The 12,967-nt window shown below is 38.7% G+C and overlaps 1 protein-coding gene across 3 annotated transcripts in view; it reads right to left on the bottom strand.

Moving 5' to 3' along the window:
• ZCWPW2 (zinc finger CW-type and PWWP domain containing 2) overlaps window positions 1-12,967 on the bottom strand; it is a 408,857-nt gene that overhangs the window by 191,602 nt on the left and 204,288 nt on the right. Inside the window, exon 14 of one of the 3 annotated variants that reach the window (XM_064378598.1) lies at window positions 11,852-11,968. The exons of the other annotated variants lie outside the window; for them this stretch is intronic. The gene's annotated coding sequence lies outside the window, so the exon portion shown is untranslated. Of the gene's footprint in view, window positions 1-11,851; window positions 11,969-12,967 lie in introns of those variants that run through there. 3 annotated transcript variants of the gene reach the window in all.

Here is a 12,967-nt window from a genome sequence, read left to right on the forward strand (position 1 = left end):
GCAGACAAGGTTGAGAAGGATGTCTATAGACTGAATTTTTATGTATGCAAATCAGTGTTTCCATGGAGCAGCAGTTTCTTCTATGCTAGTTTAAAAAATTTTTTTCTTCCTTAATCTGCAAAAATTGAATACCTAGAAAGGTAGAGTACTATCCCAATTATCATAGATTCAAATTAGTGTATTCAGTATTTTCCAATGAGCCATTTTTTCTTCTTGGTAACATGACAGCAGCTTCTGCTTTCTCCAGGACTCTGATGTGAAATGATTCAATTTTAAGTGGCTATGAGATGTACCCTGGCACCAGCCTTCAGTGATTAAAGATTCCTGTGTCAGATTGGTTAACCATCTTCAGGGATGTTGCTGTAAATTAAGTCAATGCTATTAAGGACTTTAGCACGTTGCTACCCTAAGTGCAATTCACAGGTCATCACCTGGGTGCCCATCAGTATCACCCAGGAGCTGTTTATTAATGCTGACTTTCAGGCCCCACCCCAGACCTACTGAATCAGCATCTGCACGTTAGGATTCCCATGTGATATGTATGAACATTTAAAGTTTAAGGAGCACAACTATAGTGTATCCCCGTGATATGCAAAGGTAGAATTTAACCAGCCACTTAATTCTAACTTTTACATCTCTTGGCTCTTAATGGATGTACATCCATTCTGAGAACCTTGCAGGACTCTTAAGGGTAAAGTTCCAATTGTAGAGGAATCTACAAGCATCCTTCCCTTTACTTTAACCCTTCTGGGCTTAGCGCCACTGTCCAGTAGAACTTCCTGCAATGATAGAAATGGTCTTTATCTGTGCTCTTGAATAAGTAGCCACCAGCCACATATGGCTGTTGAACAAATGAATTGGCTAATGTGACTGAGAAGCTGAATTTTAATTTTATTTCACTTTAATTATTTTAAATTTAAATGGCCTTATGAGGTTATTGCCTCCACTATTGAAGAGCACAGCTCAAGAGTAATCATCCTTCCTCTTGCTCAACCCTTATTCGAATTCCCAGGTTGCACACCAGCCCCTCCTTCTCAGCTTTTGTATGTATTAATCCCCAGTGAATGCACCAGGAAGAAAAACATCTGCCTTGCCACCTCATTTACATAATAAGTAACATTATGCTTATTATTTTGAATGAGAGGAGTTTAACTTGAATTAAATGCCAACAAAAGTTGTCAAAACCTTTTTCATAGTATTCATAATTGCCTAGCTTTAATTTTACAGCCTTTTCAAATATCAGCAGACATAGAATGCATTTGGAATCTGCTTTAAGAAAAAGAGACAAAAGACTGCAAATGGATTCCAAGTACAGGATACATAAAGACATGCCCCCCCACCCCAAGCATCTTGTTGGTATATAATGGAAAGTTGATTACATTGAGTGAAACTATGTTGAAAGTAAATATCAAAACTTGCAGATTACTCTCGAAATGGAAGGTGAAATGCAAAACAAAAAAGAGATCAGGAGCTAACAGTACCAGAAGATAGCAAATGAAATTCAAAACAGAAATGTACTCAACACTTAGTCTGAATATTAAATATCTATGGAACCAATGGAATGAGATGGGATGGGATGGGGTGAGATGAGAGGAGAGGGGATAAAACAAAAACACTCATGATTTGAAAACAGAAGCCAGCCCCCTTGAGCTTTGTCTTCTCTGGGATAAGAATAACCACAACAATCACATTTATAATCGCACTGCCTATCATTGCTTAAGTGTGCTCTGTACATTATCCTCTATAATCCTTTCAATAACTGTGTAAGGTGGGTGTGATCAGGAAAAAAAATTATTCCAGCGATTTGGATTATTATTTTAACTAACACACCTCAGAAAGGCAGAATAAAAATAAGCAAATCCCTACTTGAGAGGGAAGAGGATAGTGTTAAAATAAAGTCAGCCCTTTTCTTTGATTGAAAAAGGATGTGCATCACTTCTAAGCTGAATTAGCCACAACCTGTCTTATAAAAGGAGGCTAACACTAGGAAAATATTTCATCAGGGTCTGTGCCTTGCCCAGCTGCTGATTTGGTACTGTGTTATTCAAAATTATTGCCACAAAGAGATGTGTAGCTAAGGGCAACAGCCTCACTTCTGCAGGATGGTCACTTCACAGCAACTGAAACCAATAAATAGACTGTTGTTGTTGTCCTCAGGAAAGAAACTCCAAAGGACTTCAGATAATATGATTTCAGGAGGCTGCCCAGGAGCTCATACACCATTCAAAACATCTTGACTTTCATGCGGGCTTCTTAAGACCCACCTCACTCAGCCTTCGTTTTCTCAAAAATGGAGGGCAAGTTTCTTCATAGGCCACATCAATCCAGTTCAAAAGGGAGGGAGCACAGTAGGGATGAAAGAAGACAATAATATTTACTCATTCAGTGATGAGCTAAAAGGGCCAAACTCTGTTCTTTGTGTCTACACCTTTGCTGACATCTTAATAAAGTTAAGCCACAAATCCTAATAGTTGTCTTAAGCAATGTTTAGATGCACCACCCTTTACTTGCTCAAACACACACGTTGCTTAACAGACAACTAAAATTTTATGTGTAGTTTGGGGACATAAGAATTCCCAGGATTCTGAACTTTAATTTTGGGGTCACCTGAAAATTTTTCCAGACCTTTTCAGTCTGAAGAACAGTCACAATCTGTCCAAGCAATATCGGAGCAATTCTGCCTTAGTGAGCTGGCCCATTTGGCTTGTGCAGAATGTCAGTTTTACTGAGCTGTGCTTCTGAATGTTTGGGTGTGGTGCTCAGAAATGCAGTCCCTCTCCTATGATCTCCTACGTTTGATTATTTCTGTGCCCTTGACTTTGATTTGGGCCTCCCAGCTTGGATTCCTGGTTGCCATACTGAGGATCTTTGTTCTGTATTTTCATTTACTGGAATCTTTGCTGGACAGTGAAGCCATAGAGATGAAGCATGTGGTGATCTTTGCCTTGTAAACAACAGCAATATGGATACTTAAGGTATGCCACAAAATACTATGAGAGCACTAGAAACAACAAAAATCAGTACACACCCACTTACCCCAGAGGTTCCAGCAACCAGAATATTCTCCCTGTGTATCCTTTAGGAGTCTTAAAAAGGGAACTCAGTAAATAACCAACCCAAGTTGTTAAGCTGAGATATAAGGCAAAAGGATATTCAGGGCCAAAATATCTCCTCTATTACTGATAACATTTAGGTTATAGGATGTATCTTGTATCTGTAAGCAAATGGTCTTCCTGTTTATGAACACTAAGATCAGGCAGACAAATTCGCCCAGTGACAAATAGTGTGGGCATATGCCCTGCAGGCAACTAGCTCCCAGATAGTAAAATGAAGAGACCAGCAAACTCAGTCCATTTTTTTTTTTTTTTCAAATTCACTATGCAGACAAGACACCTCTCCAGGGGCAGAGAGAGTGAAAGAGTTGAGAGAGGCCAGGGATGTTGTGCTAGTTGAACTCCATACACATGGAAAGAAACAGATATGGGAAAGAAGTGTTACGCTTCCCAGGTGAATTCTGCTTCAACTTCCGCCCTGTATCCTGTATCCCATGTCCCAATTCCCCTTGCCTTGCAACTGTTGTCTCCTGCGGCAGGGGAGAACTCAGAAACATACCATGGATAGCTCCATTTCCTGCCTCTTGTATCCACTTACTGGCCCTATATAACTGTTGGGTCACCATCAGCTCTACCAGCCACACTTCCCTCAGTTGCAGAACTAACTACAACTAACAACAACCTAGACATAGTTGGTCAAAATTAGCATTCCTCGTACAAAGCTGTCAAGAATTAAATTCCTGACCCGGCTCTCATTAGCATCATGCTCATATCTCCTGAGCAAACCAGAAATTTTACGAAGGTGTAAAGCTGGCAGAGGAGGTGCTCTAGCAAGTACCTTTTATCTTACAAGTGCCTAATAAATATTACATTTTCTTAATTTGGCTTTTTAAACCAGAAATTATCTTTCATACCCTCATGTAGTATGTTTTAGAAGACCCACCTAAAGCAGTGCCTTGTACATGGCGGGAGCTAAATAAATGTTTGAGAATGAATATTAAAAATCTTTTATGTGAATGACTTTGTATCTCATCTCAGAAAATGTAGTCTTCAAAAAGGTAAAACAAGAATGGGCTATTTGGAAACTGGGTTTTCACTGTGGATTTACTATGATCACACATTTGTATCAATTTCACTGAACCATTGTAGGAAGGTGAGTAACTGTAACTTCACACAGGTATCTTTTCTGAGTCTCCATTTCCCTATTTATGAAATAACGTGTCATTTGTTTAACTCAAAAACTCTGAGATTATAATAGTAGATACCTTCTGACTAGTTAATTGCACACTGAAATTATCAGATAATCAAGTGAAGGTGGGAAACCTGTAGTTTTTAATGGTATGCTTTCGTTTACATCTATTAAAAAGCACTTCTCTTCTCCTATTTCTAGATATGGCCATTGATCCCCTGGTCATTATGTTCTTTATCTGTACACTTGGCTTTCCACTTTGAAATCAGAGTATAACAAGCATGTACAACTATGGTAAATAATTAGATGTGACATTTTGGAAAACGAGATTTTAAATGTAAATACAAAACAGATAAGAAAAAATAACCCACAAAGGCAGTGATAAACATAATAAATAATCCTCTAAGGAGAACCAGAAGAGTGTGGATGATGAGTTAGAAGGTGCACCTGCTAGCTGGGTGTGGTGATGGGTGCCTTTTATTCCAGCTACTTGGGAGGCTGAGACAGGAGAATTGCTTGAACCCGGCAGGCAGAGGTTGAAGTGAGTCGAAATCACACCACTGCACTCCAGCCTGGGCAACAAGAGTGAAACTCCATCTCAAAATAAATAAAGAAATAAAACCCACAGAAGGTGCATCTGGATAAATTTCTAGAGCAAAGAGAAAGACCACTATACTGGAGAAAGAGAAATTTTGGTGGATGATACATACCTTTTTCATATTTTGATATTCTCACATACCTAAAGAAAAACATACACACTTAGACATTAAGGCATATATAAATGCCAACCGTTTGCTGCTTCTCACTATTCACTATTCCCTTTCTTTTTACCCCTTAGTATTCAGGCTCCCAGATCTCTGCTCTGTCAACACTGTTATGTCATATGTCGCTCATCACCTCTCTACTACAGGAATCGCTGCCTTTGTGGTTCATTTATCTTCATCATTCGTCTGTCTCTTATTTCACTCAAATTTTATCAAAAATTTTTTTCAAATTAAATTAAGGACCTTCACATTTTCTGAAGAAAATTTGAGTGAAATAATCAATCTTACACAGTCTTGATTCTTCCTCCTCTTGACTATTCCCTCACCAACTCTTTGTTCCCTATTCATCCCCAAGTGACCTGTTCTACTCCATGCATATTCTTTCTTCAGAGAGCTCACAAAACTTCAACTTTCTAGTTCTTGGGGAAATAGCACTCCTATTAATCACCAGAGAGCTTAAACACAGCACTAGGCATTTAATGTATAACAATTCCTTTAATTAACATAACAGCCCCACTGCAATAAGCAGTGCTAGCTCCTTATGCCTGAGGAAAGTGATGTTCTGACAGTGTAAGTAGAATGCCTAAAGCCACAATCCTGGTAATAGTAGAAACAGGCATTTGAATTCAGGCCTGTCAGACTCAAATTTCACGATCCTTTCCACCTACATATGTCAATGATCTCTTGATATATAAAAAATTACCCCCAGAACTTAATACTCTAAAATAATAAAAATAATTTATGATACACATCTGCAGTTCAGACAAAGCTTGGTAGATGTGATATGCCTCAGCTCTATTCTGCATCATCTATTTCCAGTGGGGGCTGAAAGCTTCACATTTGAAGATGGCTCACTCATGTGGCTGGCAAGTTGGTATTGCCTGATGGCTGGGGTTCAGGGGCTATAGGCCAGGGGTCTCTGTTCCTCTTCACATGAGCTCACCAAAGGCTTCTTGGGCTTCCTCACAAGATGGTGGCTGTGTTCTAGGAGCAAATAATCTACTAGAACAAGGCAGAAATCTAGAACAAGGCTATTTTTTCTATACTCTGTTGGTCAAGGCAAACACAGAGGCCTACCCAGGTTCAAGGGGAGAGGACATAGACTCCACCTCTTGATATGGAAGTAGTAAAGTACTAAAAGAGAATGTAGGATAAGAGAAAACACTGTTGCAGCAATATATGGAAAAAACAAGCCGCTGCTACATGATGATTCCTCTATAAATCCCATCTATGAAAATGACTTTCAAATTTATTTGTAAGCCCTGACATTTCTTCTGAGGCCCGTTCCATACTTCTGATTGTCTATTAGAATATTTCAAAAACAAAATTCACAAAACTTTTATTTAAAAAGGTTTTACCCCATTCTTTGTTATTTATATTAACAGCACAATTCTTCCTAATCACCACAGCTGAACAGCTCGCATGCGGTTTTGACTCCTCTTCCTTGCTCCCCACATCCAAACAGTTGCTGAAACCTATTAATTGTATTTCATTAAATAATTATTCAGTTTTTTAAATGTATTGAGTACTTATGATGTATCTGGTCCTGAAATGGTTATTGTTAGTTATTAGTGTTGGAGATAGCATAGTATAACCACACACATATCTATGAAAATATATATACATATACTGTACATATACACACATAATGTCTTTGTTCTTGAGTTGTTTGCAGACTTATGTAGAAAGAACAGACAAATCAACAAAATGTTAAAATTGTTATAAAAGTACTCTTAAGTAAACTCATGGTGCTGATGTTGCAGAGAAAAGAAACACTAACCTAGGTTTCGGGTGAATGAAGGGCCAGAGAAGAAAGTGAACTCTGATCTGATTTTAAAGGAAGAGCAAGAGTTTTATTCTATCTGAGCTCACACTTTACAAACAAATCAAAACAAAACAGTATACCATTTTGCTCAGGATGACTTGAAGTTTGTTGACCAAGAGATAGTTTCTGAAGCATTGAATGATACCCAAAGCTAAACCTCTATTCAAATATATATAGACTCTTAATAAATGTTTCTAATGTCTAGAAAGTGAATTAATTTAATAATAATCAGTATCACTGAACATGGAGGTATTTGAAACTCAATGTAGAGAGATTTTTAAAAATTGCTTTTTAAACAAGAAGGAAAGAAGCCTTTCACAAACTAGTGTGCTGGTATTTTGCCAGGTTGCCCTTAGATCCATTTCTCATTGGTTTGTTGTGTACTCTGCTCTGTGTCACAGGAAACTACATATCTGGGCTGTTTTGCTAACTGGTCTCTGAGTAGTTTCAGTCCATGGGAGGTACTGGTAGAAGATGGCAGGGTATAAGGAGGGGAGATGCTAGGGTATTTCTTCCCCTCTCTCCTGCCTCAGCTGCATCCAGCAGCAGCTACATCTCCCCTGTGTCTCTAGCTCTTGCCAGACACAGATCCTCCTTTAGTTGCCCTAGGTCTCACCTGGCAGCAGCCCCACACACCCCGACCACTGTGGTTTTAGTTCCAACTATGTGGCCCGAGATTCTAGGACCAGGTAATACACCTTCCTCTCTGTGGAATTCTAGCCCTAGGGATGGGAACAGCCTCCTGCTCTTGCTAACCTCTGAGTGGCTTCATCATCTTCTGCTGGCCAACCCATGTGTGACTGAATCTATCACACTCTCTTCCATTTGAAAGGCTAGAGTAGTAACTGGTTTCCTGACTGGACTCTGACTGGTAACACTTAGCTCATTTTTAAATTATTTTTAAGTGTGGTAAAATACACATATAAAATTTACCATCTTACCCATTTCAGGTATACAAGTCAATGGCGTTAAATACATTCACATTGCTGTGCAACCACCACCACCATCCATCTCTAGAGTTCTTATTTGCAAACCTGCAATTCTGTACCCATTAACAATAACTCCCTATTCCCCTCAACCCCTGCCCCGGCAACCATCCTTCTACTTTCTGTCTTTATGAAGCTGACTATTCTAGGCACTTCATATGTGTGAAATCATACAGTATTCGTCCTTTTCTGACAGGTTTAGTTTATTTTACTTAACATAATGTCCTCAAGGTTCATTCATTTCATAGCATGTGTCAGAATTTCATATATTTTTAAGAATGAAGTAAGCCAGGTGCAGTGGCTCACGCCTGTAATCCCAGCACTTTGGGAGGCCAAGGCAGGTGGATCACAGGTCAGAAGCTCAAGACCAGCCTGGCCAACATGGTAAAACCCCATCTTTACTAAGAAATACAAAAATCAGCAGGGCGTGGTAGCACATGCCTATAGTCCCAGCTACTCTGGTGGCTGAGGCAGGAGAATTGCTTGAACCCAGGAGGCAGAAGTTGCAGTGAGCCAAGAGTGAGACTCTACTCAAAAAAAAAAAAAAAAGAATGAATAATAGTCCATGGTTATATGTATACTACATTTTGTTTATCCACTCACCACAGATGGACATTTATGTTGCTTTCACCTTTTTGGCTATTGTAAATAACACCGTCATGAACAGTCATTTAGGAATATCTCTTTTAGTTCTTGCTTTTCAGTGCTTTTGGGTGTATACATGGAAGTAGAATTGCTGGATCATATGGTAATTCCTATTATTAATTTTTGGAGGAACTACTATGCTATTCTCCAAGCAGCTGCAGCATTTTACATTCCTACCAACAGTGTATAAGAGTTTCAATTTCTCCATATCCTTTCCAGCATTTATTTTCTATCTTTTTGATAGTAGCCATTCAAGTGGGTATGAGATAGTATCACATTGTGTTTTTTAATTCACTTTAATGCCAGAATGGTATCTTTGAGTGGTAAAAATTTTTGTTTCAACTGTGTCTTCTATCATATAGTAAGCAGTAAGCAGGATTTTTGGCATTAAGTTTATTCCTGCTCTATGTTTCCATGACAAATTTAAATAAGAGCCTATCAGCACCCAACAACTGAGGCCTTGGGAGGATTTCAGAGTAAGACAGGCCTTCTTCAAATCCAACTTCAGCCACTCGCTCTGTGACCTTGCACAATTTATCCACCCCCTCTCTGATTGCAGTTTGTCATCTATCACTTTGTTAATAACAACCTATGCCTTGCATAGCTAGAATAATATTTTCCCTTTGTATTTACTTACATTCTAGATTCTTAGTTTTAAATATTTGATGCTTCACATCTTGCTACTTTGTTTATATAGTGAAAACTTCATATGCTTTTGTTGATACAGTATCAATAAAAAGAACTGAGAATGTGCACATGTTGCTTTCCCTGGTGGCTAAGACTGAAAAAAAGTGGTTAATTAAGAGTGCAAGTCCCTGATGTCTGACAAATATAATTTTAAATTCTAACTCCACTACCAGTAAATGTATGACTTCAGAAAGTTACCTAAACTATTTAATTTCTCTGAACCTCAATTTTCCCACCTGTAAAATGGGAATAATAACATTTCCTATCCCTTTGGGTTGTTGCAGAGATTAAATAACAAAATTACATAAAGCTCTCGTCACATTTATAAATATCTATTAGGTATTATTGGACTCTCTTCGAATTGCAAATTTAAAATGTTAATAGACCCACTGTTGAAAGATCCATTGAAACGTTTTCATATTATACAAGAGATTTTAGTTTGGGCTTATTTGAGGACATGATGATAAAGATTATTTCTGCCCCAATTTTCAGCTCTTACTTGGGTGTCCCAAACTCCAGGGTACAAAGTAACTTTGGATCAGTTAGGTAACTGCCTGTATGAGTTGGACAAGCTCTAGCCACCTGGTCTTCTTTCAGTATGTTTGAATGTTGGAATTCTATGGCATTGTGCACTGGAAGTCAGAAATCTAGATTTTGATTAACAGCCTCGAACAGCGCTAACCATGTCTTTCTTACAAAGGCATAACTTAGCTCAACCACAGTCCACACCCCTCAGGAATGCATAATGAGCCTAACTCATTCATTTATCCTTCCCTAAGAAAGCAAATGAAGCATAATCTCTACCTCATTCATTCAGCCCTTCATTTCATAAACCTTTCCTGAGCACCTGTACCATGCTCTAAGAACTATGCCAGAAATACAGAAATGCAAGACATAGCTCCAGTCCTCCAGGATCTCAGGAGACTGACAGTCAGCACTAAGTGCTGTGGGAACCCTCAGGGTGTCTAACTCAGTGTGAGGTGTCAGGGAGGAAGTGGTGGCTGGGCTGAATCTGGAAGGATGAGGAGATGTTAACAAGAAAGAATAAAAGGGAGGGAGCATCCTTGCTGTTCAAATTGGAGAGAACAATGGGTACAGAGCAAGATGAATGTAATGTGGAACATTGCAGAACCTCACATGTGTAAAGGAGAAATGAGAGGTGGATGGAAAAGTTGGCTGAACCCATATTGTGAAGGTGCTTCTATAACATGGTAATGATGGTGGTATTTTAAGTTAGGAATAAGATGTAGAAGATTTCACGATAACCCAATGGAGAAGAGTAAGATAAGAGGGCAAGGAAACCAACTAGGGGAACAGAGGTATAAGAGAAGCAAGAAATAAGATTTTGAATAAGACAACAACCACAAAAGAAAAAAGAGGTGCTGTATTCTACAGCGAATTAGAAGGCATAATCAACAGGACCCAGTGAGTCATTAGATGTTCCTATTGCTTCTAAATTAAGAATGCCAAGATCACTGAGAAGACTATAAATATTCTCTGACCACATGTAAGTACACCAAGCAAGGCTTCAAAAGATGGCCAAAGTAATAGCAAAATCAATGTGTCATGTAGTCAGACTTCAACCAAACCTGACCTATTTTACCAACAACTATGCATTGGAATGTCAGAGGCCAACAAGTTCTATGGGATTACTGTTGAATAGAAAAAAAGAAACAACCCATACTTTCAAGGTAGTGCAAATTTTTATGTCTGTGTTTATAGTGCTATTTGTTCTGAAAGCTTTCTTCAGTCTTTTAAAAGAAACTAAGTATATGCTTTTCAGGGTCAATCATCAGACAGCTAAAGACTATTTTTCGTTGTCATTAAGCAAATCTTCACCTACACCAAGCCACTTTATTTTTGTTTGTTTGTTTGTTTTTTTATTTATTTAAGACGGTGTCTCACTCTGTCACCCAGGCTGGAATGCAGTGGCGTAATCTTGGCTCACTGCAACCTCTGCCTCCTGGGTTCAAGAGATTCTGCTGTCTCAGCCTCCTGAGTACCTGGGACTAGAGGTGCATGCCACCACGTCCTGCTATTTTTTTTGTATTTTTAGTAGAGACGGAGTTTTACTATGTTAACCAGGATGGTCTCAATCTCCTGACCTCGTGATCCACCCACTTGGGCCTCCCAAAGTACTAGAATTACAGGCGTGAGCCACTGCGCCCAGCCCCACTTTATTTTTAAGAATCTCTAAATAAATAACATTTACTAACCTCATTGAGTAACCCATTCTAGTTCTTAAAACGCCTTGCATGAAGAAAACCCTCCTCATACTTAACTGTAACTTCTCATGAGCCTTCTCTCATGAGAAGGAGGCTCTTTCTTCTAATGCTCTTTGAAGTATGTTGAAGAATAGCTGTTTTATGAAAGGGATAGATTTGCATTTGACTAGCTCTTGTGAGTGAAAATGATTTCTTCCTCAGAGATCAACACAAGGTGAACTACACTAGATGTAATTTGCTGTAAATTACACTTCCCAGGCTCCACAGCTAATCACTCACCATTTATAAATAAATGAATTTGGGTTTGCAATAGGAGAACTAAAGACCCTGAACACCAATTCCAGAACTAGGCTTATTGTCAAACATTTTCTTGCCACAGTTTTTATATAATTTAGAATTCGACAAACTTTATGGAGTTTATAGTCAGAAGACACGATTTGGGGACATACTTGGCATATGTCTTATGGTAATTTCCCATGCCTCAGAAGGTCTTAGTAAGCTGAATGACTGGGTTTTTCCATGGTCAAGTATTGGCCACATTTCGAAAAGATATTGCTGGCTGGATACTGGGTGACTGAAATCCAGATTTGGAACCTAGAGAAACAAGTGGAGAATACAGAGTGAAACGTAGGGTTAATTCAAGGCGGGAAGAGGAAAGGAAGTGCAGGGTTTTGGTTTTTTCTAGTCAAGATGTTTTGGGCTGCAAGTAAAGGAAAACCAACTCAAATTGTTTTAACAACAAAAGAAATGTATTAGTTCATGGAACTAAAATGTGTAGAAATTAATATAGCTTCTAAAACAGTTTTAACTGGACTATGACTGTATTTCACTTCTATTTTCTCAGATCTATCTTTCTCTATTGTGCCATCTTTGTTCTCAGGCTGGCTCCACATTCATTGGACATAATCTCCCATGAACTAATCACTACGACCAGCAAAATACTGTCTGGTTGACACAAGCCAATCATGTCTTGCCCCTGGCTATGAGTTTGGTGATCAGTCCTACCAAACCACATGCCTACCCCAATAGCAAGGGAGTGGAATAGATGCTAGAGAGGCATCAGTGCCCACTGCAGTACTCAATAAATTTGTGGTCAATGAGTGCAGAAGGGCGGAGCAGAAAAGAAGGGAAGCAAAAGAAATAGAAAACAAAATAGTCATGGCACCATCATCAGACTCAATCCACCAGGCACAAGAGAACTTCACACTGGAGCAAAGCTAGCCTTGGATGGCAGGATGATTATATTCTTCCTGTTGTAGCAGGTACCTAAGAATAACTTTTGAAGGAGGTTTGAAGCAACACCTACATTCATGACAATCATGTCCTCATTTAAGTTATTAAGAAAAGAACAATGGCGGTTATAATGAGAGGTAGCTCATGGTAGCTCATGCTAGAATAAGAAAAAGAGACATTCATTTTTTTCAAGCAACTAATGTGCTACTTAGTAAATAACTGCTCTTAAGGACAAAGTAGAACTCAGAAACACTGAACATTTTATTAAATAAAACAGCTTGTTTCCTAAGAATTACACTATATGCAGTGACAGGCTGTTTTAGTACTGACTGATTCCTTTGATAGGAACAAAAAGTTTAA

Source organism: Aotus nancymaae, unplaced genomic scaffold, assembly GCF_030222135.1.
Source record: "Aotus nancymaae isolate 86718 unplaced genomic scaffold, 86718_ANA_hifiasm-v0.15.2.pri h1tg000019l, whole genome shotgun sequence".
NCBI lineage: Eukaryota > Metazoa > Chordata > Mammalia > Primates > Aotidae > Aotus > Aotus nancymaae.